This window comes from Cryptomeria japonica, chromosome 4 (assembly GCF_030272615.1).
Source record: "Cryptomeria japonica chromosome 4, Sugi_1.0, whole genome shotgun sequence".
NCBI lineage: Eukaryota > Viridiplantae > Streptophyta > Pinopsida > Cupressales > Cupressaceae > Cryptomeria > Cryptomeria japonica.
The window spans coordinates 396,213,275-396,240,316 of NC_081408.1; positions in this window are offsets into that span (position 1 = coordinate 396,213,275).

Below are 27,042 nucleotides of genomic sequence, written 5' to 3' on the forward strand. Positions count from 1 at the left end.
TGAAGTTAACACACCGAGTTGATATTCACCGAGTGAAACATGTTACCAGATACATTGAACCTGGACATGCATATGAAAACGTGTGACAAGATCGAGGCACATCTAACCGTTATTACATTGGAAATTGCACTAAAAGATTGTGTATGATTACAAGGACAATCTAACCAATGAAATATTTTGTTTAGTTATTCATTCGAGGAATCTTGTTTGTAAGATCGAAGCAATGAATTGGATCACTATTTTAAGAGATCTATTTATATAGCATGAATTAAGAGCAAGGTGTGCATATATGTATGAAGGAAGACTGTTACAGAGACACAGAGGTCACCGAGAAGGTTTTCAAAGAACAGTCAAAGAACAGAGTAAACAGAAGGGTTTACCGAGTTACTATATGAGTTACCGAGGTATGCTATAAGCAAGGTAATCTTATCCCAAGCACATAGAATCTGCTATAACATTTCAGATGTAAAGTTGTAGATGTTTGTAATGATTTTATTGTAATATTGTGAAGTTGAAAGAGAAACCTTTAACAAGGTAAAAGACTCTAACCAAGTCTATAAATTGTAAAGCCTCTAACCAGGTGCAGCATTCAGAATAAATGTTGTGAAATCCTTTAGCAAGGTAGATCTAATAGATCTTGTTACTCCTAATAGGGTAAGCTATCAGAAATAGCTAAATGTAGTTGTAATCGAGCATCTTTATTATTGCAATAGTGAAGTTGTGGGTGCCATCCCCACCACAGTTTTTCTCTCTAACCAAGAGTTTCTGCGTAACCAAAATATATGTGTTATGGAGTGAATCATGTATGATTGTTATCTGTTTGTTTTAACTTTATTTTATGTTACTGCACTATTCTGTTTATGCATAATAGTAAAATTGTTATTCAAGAAAAGTTTTGAGGTACTGATTCACCCCTCCCCTCTCAGTACATTAGCTTTCCATATTGGGCCTAACAAGTTTCCCTCCAAAATTTGAACTCAAAAATCCTTTTGTTCGACAATCCATTCATTCCACAAATCTCATTGATTATATCGGTGAGACTATCTATTCATGCCAAAAATATCACCGGTTCTCTAGCAAGCACTCTGACTTCAACTAGCTCTTTCTAAATTTGTCGGATCCACATGTTAGCAAGACAAACATGTTGATGAATATGCATGCATATCCTTTTCACTTTGCATGCTTATCAATCACCATTATGATCTGCTATAAGTTGCTTCCTTTATATCGATGAACCTGCTTCACTCACCTCAACTACTGGTTGCTTCATGTAAACCGGTCTCTTCTCACCAGTGGAAGTCTTTAGTCTCGCGTTCCTTACCAATTTACTATAACCCTTTTTCAATCGGTTGTGATGGCATTAGAGTCAGTATTTGCCATCAATGACAACCTCTAACTACCTCAAACCTCATCATGCTCAACATAATCCCAACAGGGTTTTCTTTTGAAAGATAGAGATTGTGAGCTACAAGAGACGCCGATAAGAAGTTGAAACAAAGGGTTACATAGTATTGCATAACTTGAGCTAAAAGAGCATAATGGGGGGTTATTTGATAAGACAAACCTATGGTATATACCTCTATTTTGCAAGACCACGCATGTTGTCAAGAATATGTTCAGAGTGGATGGTTGAATTATTTTCTGAAGCTAGATGATTTTAATGAAGATATAGCCATTGAGTTTTCCATGAAATTATCTAATGGTGAAGCAAATGTTAAAGGTCTGAAAGTTCTAGCCACTGAAGAAAGGATTGCAGAAGTGACAGGTTTACTAGTTGAAGGAGAGAAGTGCCTTGAATATAAGGATGCTAGGAGTGCAAGAGTAGAATTCATAAGACCTGGTGATTGTGCATTGATTGGTGACAAGAAAGGGGCCAAAAGAATCTCTTTACCAAACAAATGGATGGCAATAATTTTTCACAAAATTAAATATTTGACCTATGAAGGGAGGCAATCCTGTTTGCACTCAATTCACTTTAAGTTTCTCAACCATCTCTAGCATGGAATTAGGATGAACATCCCCAATTTGTTGTATAACCTTCTGGTGATCATGGCCAGGCTCGAGACAAACTCAAGTCATTGATTACAGGATTTAGGCAAGAGGAAGCAATGCAACATCTTCTTCTTCTTCTACATGACTATCAAGACCTTAGGTTGGGGGGAATGATGAGCCAAAAGAATGGCTCTATTTTATCTATGTTTATGTGTCATTATTGGGACATTAGGAGTCTAGATATGTATTTTGAGTTCAAAACCTTTGCTAAGTGATAAGAATTTATATGTTTTGATGGTGTGGTCATATGACATGAACTAGTTTTATATATGTTCCTTTTTGATGCAATATAATAGGTAATTATGCTATGAGGAATATCCATGGTAATGTTGCATGTAGATTTTGAAAGTTACTCTAATAGGGATAAATAGGCCTATATTTGTGCACGATAACAATTTCATGCAGGACTAAAGAAGAATGTTGAACTAGTATGTTGGTGCCCAAAACCACAGATTAGAAAACCAAAAGACTTGCCAAATCCTCAAGTAGTCCAATCAACCTTGGCCAATGAATAGGGATGGTCAAAGACTAAATCCCTCTACACTTTAGGATCCACTGAACCTAGGTGGGTATGCCTCTTCCTCTCAAGCACAAAAGAGGTTATTTATAGTGGACTTAAACCTTTTAGAAAGTTTACACAACTATGCTTTATTATGTGCTTTAATTGAATGCTTTGAAAATAAATGATTGTGAATGTATATTGAGAATGAGATTGCTTTCAGGACTTAAAAGAAATATGCAAAGATCAGTTCATATAGGATTTGGGAAGAATCTTTCTCTACCAAGGACCTAGAATGCATACAGATCAAAACCTTAAAAGATAAATAACATACCAATGCGTCTATCTAGGGATATTTATGACACTATGTGGACAAAAGATCTTATCAACTCCAAAGACAATATTAATCATCAACTATGAAGGTTTCAGTATGTGTTACACAAACAATAAAAACCCAATCTCACATTTAATGTAACAGCATGTGATGGCACATCATAGCAAATTTATAAACAAATTTATCAAGAGGACAAAGATAATCATAAACACAAAAGTGTACACAATATTTGGAAAGAGAAACAATGAACCTTGTATATTAATCTTCAGGAAATAATTGCATACATAAGATGCACTTGCAGATACTCCATTACAGATTGCTTGCACAAAATGATACTTCTTCTTCCTATAGACTTCTCTAATACAAAATGATATTCGATCCTTACAATAGTATTTTTTTGTTCTTATGACTCCCCTCCCCCTTTTTACATATAAGAATGGATCTCTATAAGTACATAAATCAAAAGGCAGAAGGGAGTTATGGACAATTTCATTCCAAAGGACACACCCTTTGGTTTTAACAAATAATTTACAAAATAAAACCTTACAAATACTAAATGATGCTTCAATAATGTGTGCTTTATTATCCGCCTTGATAAAATTCTCCAGCAAGTATTCATTATCTTCTCATTATTTTCTGCACACAAGATAAGCCAATCAAATTCCTTGATTTGAAAATAAAACATATTTCACTTTAGATTTTAGTTTGAAAATACTTGTTTAAGATAATTCATTAAAACTAAAGTATTTCCCTGTAAAAATATTTTACAAACATAGCATCCATTCATATAAAATAATACCTTACCCTAAAATATATATTCAAGGCACTTTATTCAAGATAAATTTTATTCAAGATAAATACACATAAAATTCATCTTTAATGCACTTTCAAATAATAACATAAAGCGGTGTGATATGATAAGAAATACTTCCCTTTTATTATTCTTTTAGTCAAATTTCCTCTCTTGGCAAGCTATTCTCAGGTCCTATCGATTATGTAGTTTCATCGATATCTTTTATTTTCGATGGGACCACTTCTGATTTCTTTGATGAACTTCATGTCAATGAAACTACTGCTTTTGGTGAGTCCTTTTAAAGATCCATCACAACCTAGGTTTGTTCGATAAGTCACTTTTTGATGACATGCCACCTGACTTCTAACTCATTTTGACCGGACCCACCACGTGTCACCTTTGGATTAGCTTCAAGGTTTCTATCCTGCCATCTTAGCATGGCCTCACTAACCGCCAGAATGAAGCTTTCCCTTGTCGCCTAGCAACAGTTTCATCTCACCCGAACTGCTTCCTTAGCGGGTCCCACCACTTAGTTGCCATGTTGCAGTAAATAAACATCGTACATCTTCCGATCACGGTATAGTGACCACCATTGGATCGACTCGGCCGACAGTCTGATCTTCCTTATCTGCTCAGCCTTTAACCTTGCCTGAGTGACTCTCTCTTCTCTTTATCCATCTGTGTCGCATGTCACTCTTTGGTTTTCCCGCGGATCCATCTACCCACCACTTGGACCTGGGTTCTTCTTCTGCGCTCCGCCCCATGGCACATCTTGATTCACGTGCAGATCCATCAGGATGACACCTCATCTGCCACCTTGGCAGTTACTATTTTGTGGGGGATATAAATTGTGCAACTTCCTATAGTTGTATAGCGACCATCATTGGATCAATCTTGAATTTGCATGCTCATTAACCTCCCCTTTTCCGCACGTGCTTAGTCACCAAGTCATGGGGATAAACCAGCGTGCATCTCTATCAAGCGGTATAGCGATGACCATTGGATCATTTGAGATGTGCACGCACACGAGGTCCACTGACGCTAAGCTAGCACTTGCCAAAAGCCTTCTAGCTCTTGACAATAAGTATATATGTGGCCTTACATTTAAATATATAAAACTCCCTCTGCACAACCAATGTGGGATAAATGGTCTATGCCTGGCGACTGAAACCGCTTGGAAAGTTCTCTGGCCCTTTTCTCTGTCTGCAACCATGCAACCCCCTCTAACTCATGACAGGGAAGATTTAGGCTTAACGCCTTCCCATTGTCTTTTCTTGAAAACTTCTAAGCCTAGTCTGCAACCACGTGACCTCTTTCTTGCTTGGAAGTTTCTAATGTGTAGTCTACTACTCCATCTACACAGGCTTGGAGGATTGGCAACGCCATTCATGAGGCATTTGATCTTTTGGACAACTTCATTTTCTTCAGTTATGCTCCTGCATATAAGACACAAGTAGTAAATGATCATATGATAGGAAAAAAGGCATCCATATATAGCACAAAATATTTTGTAAAAATATGTGCGAACATAGTCCAAGATGCTCAGTAATAAAGATCATAGAGTTATTGGCTGGTGAAAGAGACAACAAGGATTGTCATTGAAAGAGTCAACTAGCTATTGAAGATGGTTCATTATGACTTATCTGAAGACTTAAATGATCTCCTTTTCTATAGGAGTAAATTTAGGACAGAGGTTACGCTAGATTCTCTATGTTGTTCCAATAGACTTTGATTGATTCTCGACGCTTGTTCAATAAAAGCATCCTCCTTGAATTTTGGGACTTGTATGCTAGTTAGTTAGGAATTTCATGCTTTAAATAATCTACCACCTTTTCTTATATAGTGGTTGAAAAAGAATAGTTTTCAACATTTGTAATACAGTTCTAGTTTAGTTGAGAAATAAACTTCCATCAATATGTTGTTATGTTATCAAGTACTTTTGGATTAATAAAGATGATACTTTAAGTCCAAGGCATTTGATTCAGTTGTTTGGATTCTTACTAAGGGGGATCACTTAGTGAGTATTCCCTTGATTTCTTTTATTAGTTACTTTTTCATTATGTACTTAGCTTTATCTTGATCATAGACTATTCCTGCAAGCACTAGAATACTTAGCTTTAGCTTTATCTTGATCATAGACTGTTCTTGCAACCACTACAAACTAAGTAGAACCCTGTTTCTTGATCATGGATAAAAGTATTGTATTTCCTATTTGTTGCTTAGAAGTTAGTTATTTTTCCTTTCAAGCATTTTGGTTATTTTCTTTTAGAATTTTCCTTCAACAATATTTCATTTCTAGCAATAGGAAAGGTGACTATTTTAGTCTTTCTAGTGCATATGCTTTGCAGACCTATTTCAAGTATATGCCTCGAGTTGATAACTAAATGAACCTTCATGATGAAAGATAACTACTTAGTTGGATGTCCAATACCTAAGGTATGACTTCAAAGTCTAGTTATTGAACCATTGAGAGATCAATCACTAGGGGTCAAACGAAGGATTCTATCACTAAGAGAAGAAGTTCACATTGAGTATGAACAAATGGTAGGAACATTTGCAAGAACAGTGTATGCATGTATAGCTCCAAGATGGAATGGGCTACCTGAGGACCTAAAGAGAGTAGATCCACATTCTTTAAGAAACTATCATGCAACACTCAAGTGAGCAATCACCTATATACACTTGGGGTAGACACAACATGAAAAATGGATTCCCTTGATCTTTCAACCACCTATGTTATGGTGGCCTATTCCTCACTGAGAGGAATTTCAATATTATGATGTGGAACAGGAACAAGACAAATGGGAGAATCTTAGAAAGGACCAAGGGTTCTATTGGAGCCATATTGCTAAGAAATGAGGAGAGACTTATGTTGCTGACTTTAGGCTGCTGACCTAGAAAGAAAATCAAAAGATCTCTATCGAGGGAACATCTACTGGTGGACCAACAAAACCTTTAGTTGGGGGGGCATGATGAGCCATAGTTTTTTTCTTCTTTTATAGACATTTTTCTATCTTTAAGAATTATATTCTGATGATGGGATTCATGAACATGCTTTAACCAACCTTACATGCTTGTTTTGATAAGACAACCTGCAGCACCTAAAGAATAGTAGAAAGTTCACTATCAAAATAAATCATCTCAAACAAATCTTTTTGTTTTAATAATGCAAGAAAGACTATTTAAAGATAATATAGAGCAACAAATTGTTGTAAAGGAAATAGAGATGAAGTTATTATTTCCAAGCAAAAGGTTTCCAAGGTTGAACCACTGAATTTCATACAAGGCGAGTCTCCTAAATCTCCTAAATTTCAAATTACTAGTTTTAGGAATTCTTACTCATTTCAAGAACCTGTTCTCAAATAAGTGCATCCTTATAAAGAAATAATTCATGAAGAACCAATCCTTCCATCTTTTGCCATCCATAATCGGTCTATAAAAGAAAAATCTTGCATGTTTGCATTCCCGAGCTTTAGGAAACCTCAAGAACCTCAACAATAAATTCTTGAACAACCTCCTTGTACCAATACAATTAATCCATCTGTAGAGGAGCCCATTGTTGTTGTGATTTACCAAGAACATCAAGCTATAGAACAAAAAGAGGACATGTTTGAAGAGGCAAAAGTAGATTTTTCACCTACAGCTATGTTTGTACAAGATCTAGAAAGTAACAAATCAGATTTGTTAACAAAAGTATTTGAGCATGATCAAGTACAACAATAGGTTGTAGAGATAGAAAAGGGTTTTGAAGTTCAGATTTCAACTAATTTATTTGAAGAGATTCTCTTATTTATTAATGATGAGATTGAATTCATGACTGTACTAACATCATTATGTAGTTATGAGCAATAGGAAGTTGATAATCATCAGGATAAAGGGGAGATCTATGAGAAAGCAAATGAAGACAACACGGTTGTAAAAGAGTTACAGGTTGGTATAGATACAATTTTGTTTCAAGTAGAGAAAAACAATAAGCAAAGCTTAGATTTCCAAGGTATAAATACTAAAGGAAATCAAGAAAGTTTATTAGGAAACACTTTGCATGATGACATTGATCATAATAATGCTATGTTCTCATGTATTATTGAAGATTTTTGCTCTAACCTTGATAACAAATTGATTGGGCATTTTTTCTCTAACCTCAATAGAGAATTGATACCTTTGAAAAGAAAAGATAATGATCAACATACTCAGGTAAAATAAGTAGATATAATGGTTAAGGAGATGGTCAACAAACAAGAAACTAGCAATCATGTTTCAAAGTTTAACATCTCAATAGGTTGTCCAATCAGACATCTAGCCAGCATAGAAGCCAAGCATGAAGAAGCTGCTCAAACAAAGAAATTTGAAGCCCAAGTGAAACAAGATTAACTCACCCACCCACTCCAATTAAACATCATACACAATCAGTTTAGTGAGGTAGGAGGCATTGTTCTCATTTTTAAAGATATATTGCAACAACTGGTGGAAAATATCTTCATTCTCCATTACTTTTCAATTGTTCGTAAACTTTTGCAAAATCCTAAGCTTGGAAGAAAAGGATGTTACTTATAAAAACCAATGTATGGTTTTGTGTAACCAAGTTTCTTTCTTGGTTAAAGTAGGGTAGAGTAGCTATTTTCAGTTTTCCAGTTCAGTTCAGTTGCATTTTTCAATAAGTGCTCCTGGCACATTTTAGTTTTAGTCAAGTTTTTAGTTCAGTTTGGATTTCAATAAGTGTTCATGCACAGTTTGCAAGCTTAGCTGGAGGCAGAGCCAAAGTAGTTTTAATTTTCAATTGTTTTGGTTTTGTTTGAAGTGTTGAATTGCAGTTCCAGATTTTAAAGAGGGCAAATTTGTCTCAATGCTCAATGGATATGCTAGGCTACTAGTTTCTATTTGTTTAGCAGGCAAACACCCCTGAGAGGTCACCAAAAATGTTACCAAATTTCGCTACACCTAAATTTGGTGGCCTATTACAGGCCTTACACAATGCAATTGGAGGAAGGTACACAATTGTTTTTCAAAAGTTTCTTCATTGTGCACATCATGTTTAAAAAGTTGAAGTTCATTTCACATATGCAAGTATTTCAAACAAATAACATAAAAGATTGCATAGAAATAGCTTTTTTTATACAAAATGTGTAAGGTGCCCCACACAAGCCGTGGAAATAGGTGACTAGCTACAGACATACACTCTCATATAGTTATACAGCTAAACTATATAAACAAATGAAAGCATGAATGCAATAGTAGGGTGACCTATCATTGCTTGGAATGACAAGACTAAGCTTGAAGGAGTGGTAGAGTCTTCATCCACTCATCCATCTCTAGCTATTCTCGCTCCCTTTCCATCGGTACCTACAAGAAAATTGAAAATTATGTTAGAGAAATGAGGATAACCATACTTTCACACTCAAACTCATCAGAATACATAGTTCATTTGCACAAAGATATAAAAACATATGCCTAGAGTAAGACAACATATCAGATTCAGAAGAAACAAATCAATGTAGATAAGGTGCCATGAGATAGCAACAAGTATCATGTTTTATCTAACTTGTTTGTTTCATGTGCAAATACAGGTTTTTCATTTCATATCTATCAGGTATATGGGTTAAAATGGGATCCCACAAGGGTTGAGCTCAGCATACCAATCATCACTCACAAGGTGACACTATCCAATTGTTAAGTAAGAAATACAATTGTACTCATGGTCCTATACACTGTTACTCAATAATAAGCATAAATGATCAAATAGAAGTGCATACAACAATGAATAGAATTGAATTCCATGTTCAACAAATGAATTCACATGAGCATTAAGGTAAAGAATGAATCAGACTACTCCAAGAATCACAAGACATCTATCAAAGTCACTGTACCTGGTGAGAGTGATATATCAATTTACAAGATGATCAAGTTTGAGTTTATAATAATCACTATCAGACAAGAGATGAGAGCAGTCAACCAAGACTCATAGATAGGTTTTCATAGTGATCAGCCTAAGGACAAACATTGCATGATGAATGTATACCAATGATAGCCTATAGCTCAAAAAGTGCAGTCATGGAGATTTGACAGCCCAAACAATAAGTAAAGGTATTTAAATGATAGATTATAAACTTAGAAACAAGATGTAGATACAAAGCTTAGGGAATTTAGTGAGGGCATCCAATCCATTTGTGTTATAGATAGAGGATAATAATGATTGTATAGTGAGAAGAGATTGTCTTTGCTAGATAGATATATACAAAGACAAATCCATAGTTATAGTCATAGCATCTCCATAAGATAAGAGTATTGAAGGCTATTCAACAATCATAGTTCAACATTAATAGTAGCCCAAGCCTAAAAGAGATAGAGCCTATAAAGTCATAGAGCATGTCAAATAATAGTGAATAACACATAATGTTGAGTGTGAATTCAAAGTAACAGTAGACTTCATTTGTCAAGTTAAGCATGCACACCTCCTTGCTAACAACAGATTTAGCTAAGGATCTCAGGGAAGCATATGTGAAAGGCATCCAAAGGCTATCCTAGCCTAAAAAGGCATAATGAACTATTGAAACCTTCATGACAACAAACCATAGCATAAAGAGCGCAGCACATAAACACATGAGATTGTATCATAACTATAAAGATGACAAGGTAGTCATAAAGGAAACAATCATGGTAGAAAGATTGCTTTTAGGACAATGTTACTAACTTCATGTTAATAGTAAAAGACAATCTTAAAAATCAAAGAGCAGCTACAATCAAGGAATAACTGATACAGTGAGTACACCAAAAGCTACAAAAGATATATATGCTCAAATCACAGTGACAACACATGAGAAGACCGATCATACAAAGACAACAATAAAGAAGCTACAGGTAGTAACATTGGATGCCATAGAGATATCAATATTAGTCCATTTTTCAACATAGTGCAGCCACATCATGGAGAATAAAACAATCATGAGTAGAAGTGTACACGTATTTTGTAGATCTTAAACAAGAAGCAACTACAACAACCATTATTGTTAGGATAACTGATGAACAATTGAGAGGGAGGGTGAATTAGTTGTTAACAGATTATTACATTTAATCCACTTAATAACCTTTAACTAGATTAAGTATCAGTAAACAATACAAATTAACAATTAAATAGATAATCAATGCAAAGAAACCATACCACATAATACCATGATTTGTACATGGAAAACCCAAAAAGGGAAAAACCACGATGGGAAGCCTACCCACAATCAGATGATACTTCTGCAAAAAGTATGTGTTACAATGAGGGGCCTGCACATGTAGGAAGGCACACTGCCTAGAGCGTACTACTCATTACAAAAGAGTCTCACTAACTACAAAGGTTAAAACCACCTCAAGATATATGGACAACAATCCAGAATAATGAACTGCCAGAGATAGCATCTACCATGCCTGATTACAGTCTCAATTAAGCTCAATACCAGAGGCCTTTGACCTCTTCCTTAATCCCAATTCAATCACCTATGATCTACCAAATCTCCTTTGCATATGATATTTCATTCCATGACCATGAACACTTATTACATTCCCATACCCTTTATCTACAATAAGATCTTACATCAATTTATACAAACCCTAAGGCCTAAACCAATTAGGTCGGCCACCTAAAAGGTATTACAATAAGATCATTACATAAATCCATATTACAATGATATTCCATGTCGGCTTAAGACCAAAACAATAATAACCAATCCATAGAACATCTCCAAACATCCCAGTGTTGTTCACCAAAAGTGATAACCCAAGAACACCTGCAATTGATCTATGAAGTAGCCAATTCAATCTATGAAGAACCTCAGAGCTTGGACAACATGACAAGGATATGAATCCTTCTACTCTTCAGGCTCTGCAAAACCTAGGTGGGTATAACTTTGATGCTTAGAATTAAACCTATTACACACCTATGACAGCATCAACATAAACAGATAGATCTCACCAGGGCTCTAAAACAAGTAGTTTATTGCAGATGGGCTAGATATACACATAAAACTCAACTATGCTTGAGCATGAGATAGATGAAACATTTCAAAACATAACATACACTAAAGATATTCTGATTGGATTTTAAATTGGTTTGAGAACCCCCTTAATTGCAAGATCAGTGCCTTATCCAAGGGCAACAGAGTCACAAATCAAACTATAGGTGAAAATTTATAGTACAGATTCATCTTAATTCTCAAGAAATTCCTGCATTTAATGCCTTGCATAAATGCATTACTCAGCTCATCCATAGAAAATATCAGATCCAGAAACATAATCCCTATTTTATTAATGTTTGTTCACAGAGTTTAAAATCTTCCTTGAAGATTACCTACAAACCAACATTACACTCATAGACACAACTGCTCATGACCAACATGATCCTCCTTAAGAATTAGATTTGAATAAAATGAGATTACATTTCAGAGACAAATTCTGCACGAATTTGTACATGCCTTACATACACAAGAACCTGCAACTAAGAACACCTATAACAAAGAATTGAACTCCATTACTGAAAGAAAAGCCCTGCCCTGTACAATCTTCAAGAATACTCAAAATTGGAAGCCATGAAAACTGGAGCCATTCTCACAGAATTCTGGAACCCTTACAAAATGAGAAGAATTGAGAATAAGAAGAGGAGGGAAAGATCAGATCTGCAATTGAAATTGCCAAGTGTCTCCTCTCTAACTAAATTTCATTCTCATTGAAACTGCTCCCAAAATATCTGATCTTTGTCAAAATTGACTAGATAATTGGATTCCTCACACTGAGAGCTTTTCGGAAACATATAATACTTCATATTTTGGCCAAAAATATAGCCCTGGGCGAATTAATCCTTCCAATGTGCACCATCATTTAAATTTTTGAATTATTCATATAGTTGAAACTATATCATTAACATGATTTTAATTTAATTTTTGCCTCCCCTTTGGTCCTGACACTTTGCCATGTGGCGAGACCTGATTGGCTAATGGGGTTGACTAGACGCCACCTGGGATGGCACCTCATCACCGCCATGTCATCTGCTTTGTCACTACCACTTGACCGCCATGTGTACGCCACCTAGGTGCCACCTCTGTGCCACATCATCACCACCGGGATGGGACCTACCTGCTAGACATCTGACTGTACCTTCCATGGCATCACCACCTGGACTTCACCATTTTTCATTTCGCCTTTTGCCATTTCACGACCTCTAACGGGTGAGCATCTTCAAGCTCCGAAATCGCGCAGACCATCGGATCAACCCGAACTTGCTCGATCTTTACCACTGCTGCATTTTTGCCAAACCATTTCGCCATTTCGCGGCCTCTAACGTTCATGCATCTTCGGCCTATGAGTCAACACGCTTCATCGGATCATCTCAGACCTGCTCACTAGTTAAGTCGACCCTTCTCTGCAAAATTCGCCTGTCTGCCTCGGGAAGCATGCATGCGTGGGGTCCACCTGGTCGCCGCTCAGTCACCTCCTCCGATCGCCTTGGGATTCATGCCCGCACGCATGGGGTCCACTTGGGTGCCCAACAGGCACCATCCGTCAAAAGCCTTGATGGCTTTGACATATTAGATGTGTGGGCTTTTGTATTTAAATACCAAAATGGTCCACTTCCCAGCCAATGTGGGATAAAAGACTTGGCCTAGGACTGCATTTTGGAAAAGGTTTTCAACGTGCTTCCAACACAGGGAGAGAACTACAACAAAGGGAGGAGAGGCACAAGCTATTTTGTCTCTACAACTACAAATCTCAACACTCATCCACAACAAGGAGGATCATGACCAAGGGAGAAAATAATTTTCATTACACCAACCACATTGCATTTGTCAAATTTCATATGCCTTTTAGCACCTTGACCACACAAGCAAGGGGGAATGTTGGCATTAAATCTGGAAGTCTGCGAACTTTCCTATTTACCATTTACATTTGTTAAAACAAACCTCAACGTTGCCACCATTCTCCTCGCTCAACTCCACACACCACACAGGGGTTAGTGGATTTGTTTTTTGAAAATCAAAATGGCATTTAAATCTGCCACGCTACATAAATAACCTTTTAAAATTTGCTACCCTTCCTCATCACTCCACCACGTTCAGCTCCATTACCTCTTACACCTTCTTCCAACTCCATGTCACGTAGAGGGGGTAGCTGGCTGGTATTTGTTGGAGGTTTCTGCAGACTCACCCATCACGTGGAGGGAGGTCTCTTTGTTTGATTGGCATTTTAATTTGCCAAAGTCTGCATTCTCTTGTGCTTTCAACACCCCTCACCATCCACCACGTGACCAATTGCTTGATGGTCTTTGTTGTTGCTCCCTCATCTTCCCTGTCACACAGAGCTTCATTTGGCTCTCCAAACTCCACGCAGGGGATGGCATTACACTTGCCATATTGCATTTGGTCTCTATTTCTTACACAACCATTCTTTGTGCCATTGAGAACTCGGGCTGGTAACATAATGTGCTTTCAGTGGCTACTAGCATAATAAAATTCTGCTAATTGTACAAAATGGAACACCTTATCTCCAGACCGTCCACTAATAAGTTGCAGTCAAACAATACTTTGCAAGTTCTTCCATTGTTGAATGCATCTCAATAGACATAAAAGATCACTCAGGATCATCAACACTTGGAGAAAGGGTCCCATCATAATCAAGAAGACTGCAATTTGCTCATTTTTTTTTATATGCACTTGTCATCTGCTCAAAAATTATCAGTGTTGAAGAATGGTCTTCCATCCATGAGGCATAAGATTCACTTGGCATGTACTTGAATTCATTTGCTAACTTAATGTCATCACAAGAAGATCTAGTTTTTATACAACCAATCCCTCTACTTTTGAACTCCATGTTGACAGTACATCTTCTCCTCCATTGCTCATATCTGGCATGTAAAATGCCTTGGTCGTTTTGACCACAAGAGGCATCTTCATTTTGCACTATCCTCTACTGAGAAACATATAAGTATTCAAATCCAACTGTGGATGTCAACATTATTTTGGAAATGCTCATAGGGCCAAGTCGCCAATAAAATAACACTGCACAAGCACGAACCAGGTTGGGCCCCAGAGTGGGTCTGACTAAAATTTTTTTTGTTTTCATGCAAGTGACCTCTAAAATGCTTCAAGGACCTCATGCACACCTCTAAAAATGATCGACATCATTTTCAGATCATCAGACTAAATTTTGCAACCTTCAGGCAATTACGCCACATTTTCGCATTTAATTGCGAAGACATAATTTTCAAACCTGTCAAAACACTCTTCTGGAGCTCGCCATCTGACAGGCATGTACTCTGATATACAAGAATGGACACTGCTAAGCAGTTTCTCAAGATGAGTCCCGAGCGAAGAGATATTAATTGGTGAAAATGACAAATTGGCTTTGTCAACACTGCGGACCTGATGAAGTCAATGTTCAGGCAACCCATGATGCCTTTCTCAAAAATATCAAACGACCTCCGTAGAACCTCAAATTTGAAACATAGGTACATTGAATTACATATTAAATATTTGGATTCTCAGTTTGACCAAAATCCTGACTGGATGCAAATGGCGCACTCATGAAAATGGCTACATTAACTGATATAGCACTGAAAGTACGGATAACTGAAAACGATGACTAAATGAACCCTTTTGAAAACCGATCAAACGGATTGGCAAAGGCTTGAAATTTGAAACATAGCTCATCATTTATACTAGCATTAATCTGGAAGAAACATTTTTCCATAACACTTACTGAGGCAACTTTTACACTTGTGCGAAACAGGGCTCCAACTAGCTGTCGAAACAGGGACTTGCCAAAACACACAAACTGCAAACGGATTGATCTTCAAAAACTGAGCAGATGGATTCGTCAAGGCTTGAAATTTTATAGGCTAACTAAAATGTATGCATAAAATTGAATCCATTTTGAATTTATTCATGATGATCAATAGGGCAAAAGATACAAACACTCAAAGTAGGCTACTCAATAAAATCTGTATTTGTGCCTAAAATGCACTTTCAGCTCACCCCTCGAAATGGGTATCTGGTAAACTTATCCAAACTGAATTCTAAAAGTTGCACATCACTAAATAGGCCAAATGAAAGTTTTAGGACATGTCTTTCAAGCCTTACCCTCTGAAAATCAACCGGCTCCATTTCACCCCCCACAAACTTGGCCATTCAAACTGACTTATTTGGAAATGCAAAGCAAAATTTTGAATTGGGCCTCAAAAATTGACTCAAAATTAATGAGTCCCAACACCCGCTAACGTGTAGAGAACATGTTATCATGATATCGATCCATAACCTAGATAGGTACTGGATCTATTCTGGGTCCACCACGCCAAAGCAATGTCTTCAAGCAGTTGAAACATGATCAAATAACATCTTTAGCATCCTGAAATCCATCTAGAAGCAACATCAACACCACTTATGCATCCTGTCAAGATTCCTCAGTGAAAGCTTTGTCGATTAAACCTTAAACCAATGCTGGTAAGGGTTTACAAGAGTTTATGGTAACACATAAAATCAAACATACTTCATTGATCCAAACATGCTAGAAGTGTCTAACAGATAGTCTCTTCTACCAGTAACATTAGAACTTCTACCGGTAACTAAAACCTATCTGCTAGTAAAAAACCATAACAACTAGTGTTGACATCAATGATAAAAAATCGATGCAACACATAATCAATTCATCCATAATACCAACAATCTCTCCCTTTGGCATTGATGGCAACACTAGATGTGAAAAATATCGAAGTACTAGGAAATGCCAAACAAGTCTCCCCCTGTGGAAGACAACCAAAAACCTCCTAAATATCAATAACTCTCCCCCTATGAATGATATCTTTGTAAGGTTCTAAATTTATTTTTTCACATCACTATCTCTCCCCCTTTGACATCAATGCCAGAAATCTGACAAAAATATCAAAGTAATAATGTAAACCTCTGAATATCAAAGTTGACTACTCCCCCTGAGTAGTAGCACCACTCATCAGTGTCGAAATGAATATGTTAGCACATTTTTTTACAAAATATTTTGTGCTATATATGGATGCCTTTTTTCCTATCATATGAGCATTTACTGCAGGTGTCTTATATACAGGAGCATAACTGAAGGAAATGAAGCTATCCAAAAGTTCAAATGCCTCATGAATGGCATTGCCAGTCCTCCGAGCTTGCGTAGATGGAGCAGTAGACTATACATTAGAAACTTCCAAGAAAACACAGTTGCCAGGGGTCGCATGGCTGTAGACTAGGGTCATAAGTTTTCAAACAAAGGCTTAGGCGTAGAAAACATGCAATAGCAGAGGAGGCATAAAACCATTTATCCCACATTGGTTGTGGAGAGGATATTTTTTATATTTAAATGCAAAGTCACACACATCCATAGTGTCAAAGATGGAAGGCTTTTGGCAAGTGCTAGCTCAATGCTGGTGGGCCCCTCGCATGCGTGCACATCTCAAAGCACCCAAATTTTACAGCAAAAGGTCAAATTAAAGATCGAGCAATTTGGGCAGATTGGACGGTGATCATAGAACATCTGACAACTGTCGCTATATCGCAAGATAGAGATGCACACTAGTTTATCCCTGTGACTTAGCGACAAAGCATGTGAGGAAAAGGGGAGGTTAACGAGCATGAAAGTTTGAGATTGATCCAAGGGCGGTCGCTATAACGCAATAGGAAGTTGCATGACCTATATACCTTGTGACATAGCTACTACCAAGGTGGCAGATGAGGTGATCTCCTGGTAGATCTGCAAGTGAATCAGGATGTGCCACATGGCGGAGTGCAGAAGAAGAACCTAGGTCCAAGTGGTGGGTAGGTGGATCCGCAAAGAACCAAAGAGTGACACACAACAAGGATGGATAAAGAGAAGAGAGAGTTTCTCAGGAAAGGTTAAAGGCCGAGCAGATAAGGAAGATCGGATGGTTGGCTGATTCAATCCGATGGTGGTTTCTATCCTGCGATCAGAAGATGTGTGATGTTTATTCACCACGACATCGCGACCGAGTGGTGGGGCCCGCTAAGGAAGAAGTTCACAGGAGATAACAAGCGAGAAGGTTGGAAAAGATCTAACAACTATAGATGATCTGCTATGTAGAGATGCATGATGAATATCCATCGTGGCTAGGTGACAAGGGAGAGCTTCATTCCGGCAGTTAGTGAGGTCATACTAAGGTGGCAGGATAGAGACCCCAGAGCTAATCCAAAGGTGACACGTGGTGGGTCTGGTCAAGATGAGTTAGCAACTAAAGTGGCAGTCAAGTGGCATGTCATCAAAAAATGACTTATCGAACAAAACTAGGTTGCAATGGATCTCTAAAAAGACTCACCCAATGCAGTAGTTTCATCGACATGAATTTCATCGAAGAAATCAGAAGCGGTCCCATCGAAAATAAAAGGTATCGATGAAACTACAGAATAGATAGGACCTGAGAACAGCTCATCGAGGGAGGAAATTTGGCCAAAAAAATAATAAAAGGGAAGTATTTCTTATCGTATCACACTACTTTATGTTCTTATTTGAAAGTGCATTAAAGATGAATTTTATGTGTATTTATCCTAAATAAAGTGCCTTGAATATATTTTAGGGTAAGGTATTATTTAATATGAATGGATGCTATGTTTGCAAAATACTTTTAAAGAGAAATACTTTGGTTTTAATGAATTATTTTAAACAAGTATTTTCAAACTAAAATCTAAAGTGGAATACATTTTATTTTCAAATCAAGGAATCTGATTGGCTTATCTTGTGTGCAAAAAATAATGAGAAGATAATGAATACTTTCTAAGGAATTTATCAAGGCGGAGAATAAAGCACACATTATTGAAGCATCATTTAGTATTTGTAGGGTTTTAATTTGTAAATTATTTGTTAAACCAAAGGGTGTGTCCTTTGGAATGTAACTATATGTAGCTTTCTCTTTTGTGAATGAAAGGGGGTGTCCTTTCATATATGCCTTTTGATTTATGTACTTATAGGGAGTCAGTCTTATATGTAAAAAGGGGAGGGGGAGTCATAAGAAGAACAGACTGCTGTAAGGACTGAATGTCATTTTTGTATTAGGGAAGTCTATAGGAAGAAGATGTATCATTTTGTGCAAGCAATCTGTAATGGAGTATCTGCAAGTGCAGCTTATGTATGCAATTATTTCCTGAAGATTAATATACAAGGTTCATTGTTTCTTTTTCTAAATATTGTGTACACTTTTGTGTTGATGATTATCTTTGTCCTCTTGATAAATCCGTTTATAGAATTGCTATGATGTGAATCACATGTTGTTGCATTAAGTGAAAGATTGAGTTCTTATTGTTTGTGTAACGCATACTGAACCTTCATAGTTGATGAGAAATTGTCTCTTGAGTTGATAAGATATTTTGTCTACAAAGTGTCATATATATATATATATATATATATATATGTATATATATATATATATATATATATATATATATATATATATGTATATATATATATATATATATATATATATACACTGGTCTGTTATTGATCTTTAAGGTTTTGATCTATATGCATTCAAGGTCCTTGATAGAGAAACGTTCTTGCCAAATCCTATATGAACTGATCTATGCAGATTTCATTTAAGTCCTGGAAGCAATCTCATTTTCAATATACATTCACAATCATTTCTTTTCAAAGCATTCAGTTAAAGCACATAATAAAGCATAGTTGCAGAACAATTATAAGCCAGTTGTGTAAACTTACTAAAAGGTTTAAGTCCACTATAAATAACCTCTTTTGTACTTGAGAGGAAGAGGCACACCGACTTAGGTTTAGTGGATCCTTAAGTGAAAAGGGATTTGGTCTTTGACCATCCCTGTTCATTGGACAAGGCTTATTGGACTACTTGAGGATTTGGCAAGTCTTTTGGTTTTCCAATCTGTGGTTATGGGAACCAACAAATTGGTGACTCTGCCGGGGAGGAATTATTAAAATTATGTTGGGGAGTTAAATTGAAGATATTGGTAAAATATAATCTAGAATCTCTCATGATAGATCAATGAAATAGTAACCAGTTGAGAGTTCCCCATCTGAGTGCCACAAGCAACAGGTTGGCAACTCTGTTGGGGATGAATTATTAAGATTCTGTTGGGGAGTTGTTACAAAAAGTATTAAGAATTTCTGGTGATCTTGTTTCAGGTTCTGTTGGAGGAAGAAGCGCGGAAAGTAAATAAAAGTATTATTCCTCTTAGGAGGTGGCGACTCTACCTAATAAGAAGTTTCATTTCAATTGGTGGCTCTACTAGGGGAAGAGACCCAGAGGGAGATGAAAAATTTCCTTTTGAAAATGTTTCAAAGAAAGCCTTTTATTCTAGATGGCCTCAGGCCATTGGATCTCAGTGGCTTTCAATGTATACCAAACAAGTTGTTCCCTAAGCTTTCACAACTTGTACCAAAATTCCATGGGGAATATGATGAATTAGCAATTGATCATTTGGATGTATTTTATATATTTGTAAAGGATTATGAGGTTTATGCAGAAGATTATGTGATGAAATTATTTGTTAGGACTTTGAAGGACAATGCAAGAGAAGCTTATGAATCACTCCCTACACATAGCATCTCATCATGGAGGGAGTTGGAGCAATTGTTCCTTGATGTGTATTATGATGCAGGTGAAGAGGGAAGTATGAACTATGAGCCAAAGGAGGACCAACAATACATAATAGAAGCAGAAGTCTATATGTCTCCTTTGGATGAATTTCTTGACATAGAAAAGTAGGAAGATGAATCTACAACACAATTATTTATGAGGATGTTCAATATATACACAAAAATACCTTCAAACATCAAGCCCCCATTTTCAAGAAATATGTATGAGTGGAGGATTTATCATGATCCTTAGGTAAGGCTTCTACTTGAGATTTTATATGAAAACATGTTAGAGGAAGAATCTGATGATAAAGAAGAAAGTATGGATTTAAGTTGGGAAGAATCCATATGTGTAGGTACAGACATAAATAATAAAGAGGAAACATTCCTCGATCCAGAAGAAAATTCGTATTTGCTAGATAAATAATGTGAAAGATATATTCAAAACAATTGTCCAAAATTTTTTTAGATAAAAGATTCAATTCATATTTAGGAAGTGTGTAGTGAAAAGGCAAATAAGTATTAGGAAGAAAATGTATTGTATGATAGTTGCAAAAGTCCCTTGTATGATGAAGTCCTAGGGAAGTATGAAGAAATATTCTTTGCAAATGAATCATTTTTCAATTCTTTTTCTAAAGTTGATTTGCATACAGTTCATGCACAGGAAGATATTTTAGTGGGTGGCATTTATGAAGACATTATTCCTGAAAATAAAACATGTGATGGACTCCAAGAGGATAAAACATTTGAAGAGGATGTAATAATAACCAATTTCACAAATGTTTTTATTGGGTTCAATAATAATATTCATGAAAAAATTTATGTATAGGAAGGCACTTCAGTGAATTAAGACGTTAGTCAAGGGGATGATGACTCTCAGGAAAATTCCTATGAAGGTATACCTAAATTTTTTGTGTTTTCGGGTCCATTGTTTGAAAAGGATATGGGAGAGTGTATATCCCAAAGTAATGTTTCAAAGAGACTATGAGAGAAAAGTAAATAATATATGAGAAGGAAGATGTTATACCTCAGCACAATGTTGTTAAAAAAGATATGTACCCAAAGTCTCTTTGTGAGAAGGGTAAAATATTTCCAAAGCACAAGGAAATAGAAAATATGTTTGAAGATGATATTTGTTCAGGTTCTCATTTTGATAAAATCATATGTGATAAAGATTCCTATGTGTGCCCTAATTTACCAATTAATAAAAATGAAATATCTTTTCAAAGTAAGGAGGTGGTAAAAATGAACAATATGGGACATAATCTCAAAGGGATAAATAGTTTGAATTATTGCTACAAGGGTTGTGTTAAGTCCAATTCAGATATTGCAGTGGGAGGCCCATATATTTTTCAAGAAAGAAAAAGTGGAATAAATTTTACTTTCCCTCCAAGGAATGACACACTCAGAAAATGTGTTATACAATGAAAGGAGTATTTAGATTTCTAACATTGAGAGTTTTTATGAAAGTTACGTTAGGGTGCAATCCACATATGATAGTAAAAGTGACTGGAAATATTTTTTCAAGGAAATGAGACATGGTGAAATAGTAGGGTTTTCATTTGAACATTGGGTAAATGTTTTTAGGATTACATATCCAGAAACCAAATGTGATAAAGGATATGAGTATAGTGATTTAATGATGATGATGGCATGCAATTATGAAAAATGTAGCAAAGTGGAAAAAATGAGTTCATCAATTCATATGGTTAGTAAAGAGGATGATCATACAATCAGAAGGTGCATATTGCTACAGGATGGGAATCAGGTTTGTGACAAAGGAAAGAAATGATGTTCATTTTCAGGGGCCTGGGGCCACCAAATTAAACTCAGATAGGAATCTACAGAGAGGAGGAGAAAATGCATAATTCTTGAAGAATACTAATGGTGAAATGAAGGAGTTTTCAATCAATGCTCAACATCTCAAACATTTCTTCTTTTAAGTATCAGGGAGTATTTCTTGTACCTTAGCAGCATAGGTTCCTATTCCTATTCCTATTTTTGTTTTATCTGTATTATGGTCTACTTTCCAGAGATAACTAGGATCTTGCTATGTCCTTAAAGAGAACGTACATCCCTAGAAAGAGCCACTGTTAGCACATATTTTTATAAAATATTTTGTACTATATATGGATGCCTTTTTTCCTATCATATGAGTATTTATTGTTGGTGTCTTATATGCAGGAGCATAACTGAAGAAAATGAAGTTGTCCAAAAGATCAAATGCCTCATGAATGGTGTTGCCAGCCCTCCGAGCCTATGCAGATGGAGTAGTAGACCAGACATTAGAAACTTCCAAGCAAACATAGTTGTGAGGGGTCACGTGGCTGCAGACTAGGCTCAGAAGTTGTCAAACAAAGGCTCAGGCATAGAACACATGTAATAGCAGGGGAGGCATAAAACCATTTATCCCACATTGGTTGTGAAGAGGATATCTTTTATATTTAAATGCTAAGTCATACACATCCATAGTTTCAAAGCTGGAAGGCTTTTGGCAAATGCTAGCTCAACGCTGGTGGGCCCCTCACATGCGTGCACATCTCAAAGAGCCCAAATTTTATAGCAAAAGGACAAATTAAAGATCGAGAAATTTGGGCATATTGGATAGTGATCGCAGAAGATTTGACGGTCATCGCTATACCGCAAGAGAGAGATGCACGCTGGTTTATCCCCACGACTTGGCGACAAAGGACATGCCAAAAAGGGGAGGTTAACGAGCATGCAAGTTTGAGATTGATCCAAGTGCGGTCTCTATACCACGATAGGAAGTTGCACGACCTATATAACCCATGACATAGCGACTGCCAACGTGGCAAATGAGGTGTCATCCTGGTGGATCTGCAAGCAAATTAGGATGTGCCATGTGGTGGAGCATAGAAGAAGAACCTAGGTCCAAGTGGTGGGTAGGTGGTTCCATGGGTGAACCAAAGAGTGACATGCAACAAGGATGGATAAAGAGAAGAGAGAGCCGATCAGGCAAGGTTAAAGGTCGAGCAGATAAGAAAGATCAGATGGTTGACCGAGTCAATCCGACGGTGGTCGCTATACTACGATTAAAAGATGTGTGATGTTTATTCGCCATGACATGGTGACCAAGTGGTGGGGCCCGCTAAGGAAGTAGTTCGAAGGAGATAACGTGTGATCAGGTTGGAAAAGATCTAATGTCTGTCGCTGGTCCACTATGTAGAGACACGCGATGAATATCCATCACAACAAGGTGACAAGGGAGAGATTCTTTTCGGCAGTTAGTGAGGTCATGTGAAGGTGGCAAGATAGAGACCCCGGAGCCAATCCGGAGGTGACACGCAGTGGGTCCAGTCAAGATGAGTTAGCAGGTGAAGTGGTAGTCAGGTGGCATGTCATCAAAAATGACATCGAACAAACCTAGGCTACGATGTATCTCTAAAAAGACTCACCGAAAACAATAGTTTCATCGACATGAAGATCATCAAAGAAATCAAAAGTGGTCTCACCAAAAATAAAAGGTATCGATGAAACTACAGAATCGATAGGACCTGAGAATAGCTCACCGAGGGAGTAAATTTGGCCGAAAGAATAATAAAAGGAAAGTATTTCTTATCGTATCACAATGCTTTATGTTCTTATTTGAAAGTGTATTAAAGGTGAATTTTATGTGTATTTATCCTAAATAAAGTGCCTTAAATATATTTTAGGGTAAGGTATTATTTTATATGAACAGATGCTATGTTTGCAAAATATTTTTAAAGAGAAATACTTTGGTTTTAATGAAATATTTTAAACAATTATTTTCAAACTAAAATCTAAAGTGGAATACTCTTTATTTTCAAATCAAGGAATCTGATTGGCTTATCTTGTGTGCAGAAAATAATGAGAAGATAATGAATACTTGCTGAAGAATTTTATCAAGGCAAAGAATAAAGCACACATTATTGAAGCATCATTTAATATTTGTAGGGTTTTAATTTGTAAATTATTTGTTAAACCAAAGGGTGTGTCCTTTGGAATGTAATTATTTGTAGCTTTCTCTTCTATGAATGAAAGGGTGTGTCCTTTCATATATGCCTTTTGATTCATGTACTTATAGGGAGTCATTCTTATATGTAAAAAGGGGAGGGGGAGTCATAAGAAGAATAGAGTGCTATAAGGACTGAATGTCATTTTGTATTAGGGAAGTCTATAGGAAGAAGAAGTATCATTTTGTGCAAGCGATACTTAATGGAGTATCTGCAAGTGCAGCTTATGTATGCAATTATTTCCTAAAGATTAATATACAAGGTTTTCTTTTTCCAAATATTGTGTACACTTTTGTGTTGATGATTATCTTTGTCCTCTTGATAAATCTGTTTATAGATTTGATATGATGTAAATCACATGCCATTGCATAAAGTGAAAGATTGAGTTCTTATTGTTTGTGCAATGCATAGTGAACCTTCATAGTTGATGAGAAATTGTCTCTTGAGTTGATAAGATATTTTGTCCACAAAGTGTCATATATATCTTTGGATAGAGGCACTGGTCTATTATTGATGTTTTAAGGTTTTGATCTATATGCATTCAAGGTCCTTGATAGAGAAACATTCTTCCCAAATCCTATATGAACTGATCTATGCAGATTTCATTTAAGTCCTGAAAGCAATCTCATTTTCAATATACATTCACAATCATTCTTTTCAAAGCATTCAGTTAAAGCACATAATAAAGCATAGTTGCAGAAAAATAATTTGTCAGTTGTGTAAACTTGCTGAAAGGTTTGAATCCACTATAAATAACCTCTTTTGTGCTTGAGAGGAAGAGGCACACCCACTTAGGTTCAATGGAGCCTTAAGTGTAGAGGGATTTGGTCTTTGACCATCCCTATTTGTTGGCCAAGTCTGATTGGACTACTTGAGGATTTGGCAAGTCTTTTGGTTTTCCAATCTGTGGTTTTGGGAACCAACAGATTGGCGACTCTACTGGGGATGAATTATTAAGATTCTGTTGGGGATTTAAATTGAAGATATTGGTAAAATATAATCTAGAATCTATGGTGATAGATCATTGAATTAGTAACCAGTTGAGAGTTCCCCATCTAAGTCCCACAACCAATAGGTTGGGAACTCTGCTGGGGAGGAATTATTAATATTCCACTGAGGAGTTGTTACAAAAAGTATTCAAAATTTCTGGTGAGCTTGTTTCAGGTTCTGTTGGAGGAAGAAGCCCGAAAAGTAAATAAAAGTATTATTACTCTTAGGAGGTGGCAAATTTACCTAATAATAAGTTTCATTTCAATTGGTGGCTCTACTAGGGGAAGAAACCCAGAGGGAGATGAAAAATTCCTTTTTGAAAATGTTTCAAAGAAAGACTTTTATTCCACATGGCCTCATGCCATTGGATCTCAGTGGCTTTCAATGTATTCCAAACAAGTTGCTCCCTAAGCTTTCACAAATTGTATCAAAATTCCATAGGGAATATGATGAATCAACAATTGATCATTTGGATGTATTTTATACATTTGTAAAGGATTATGAGGTTTATGCAAAAGATTATGTGATGATATTAGTTGTCAGGACTTTGAAGGACAATGCAAGAGAATATTATGAATCACTCCCTACACATAGCATCTCATAATGGAGGGAGTTGAAGCAATGGTTCCTTGATGTGTTTTACGATGCACATGAAAAGGGAAGTATGAGCTATGAGCCAGAGGAGGACCAACAATACATAATAGAAGCGGAAGTCTATATGTCTCCTTTGGATGAATTTCTTGATATAGAAAAACAGGAAGATGAATCTACAACACAATTATTTATGAGGATGTTCAATATATACACAAAAATACCTTCAAACATCAAGCCCCCATTTTCAAGAAAAATGCACGAGTTGGGGATTTATCATGATCCTCGGGTAAGGCTTCTACTTGAGATTTTTTATGAAAACATGTTAGAGGAAGAATCTGATGATAAGGAAGAAATTATGGATTTAAGTTGGGAAGAATCCATATGTGTAGGTACAGACATAAATAATAAAGAGGAAAAATTCCTCGGTCCAGAAGAAATTTTGTATTTGTTAGATAAAGAATATGAAAGATATATTCAGAACAAAGGTTCAATTTTTTTTCAGATAAAAGATTCAATTCATATTCAGGAAGTGTGTAGTAAAAAGGCAAATAAGTATCAAGAAGAAAAAGTTTTGTATGATAGTTGCAAATGTCCCTTGTATGATGAAGTCCTAGGGAAGTATGAAGAAATATTCTTTGCAAATGAATCATTTTTCAATTCTTCTTCTAAAGTTGATTTGCATATAGTTCATGCACAGGAGGATATTTCAATAGGTGGCATTTATGAAGACATTATTCCTGAAAATAAAACATGTGATGGACTCCAGGAGGATAATTTTTTTGAAGAGGATGTAATAATAACCGATTTCCCAAATGTTTTTACTGTGTTGGATAATAATCTTCATGAAAAATATTATGTATAGGAAGGCACTTCAGATAATGAATACATTAGTGAAGGGGATGATGACTCTTAGGAAAATTCCCATGAAGGTGTACCTAAAATATATGTACACAAAGTCTCTTTGTGAGAAGGGTAAAATATTTTGAAAGCATAGGGAAATAGAAAATATGTTTGGTGATATTTGTTCAGGTTCTCATTTTGATAAAAGCATATGTGATAAAGATTCCTATATGTGCCCTAATTTACCAATTAAGAAAAATGAAATATCTTTTGAAAGTAAGGAGGTGGTAAAAATGAACAATATGGGACATAATCTGAAAGGGATAAATAGTTTTAATTATTG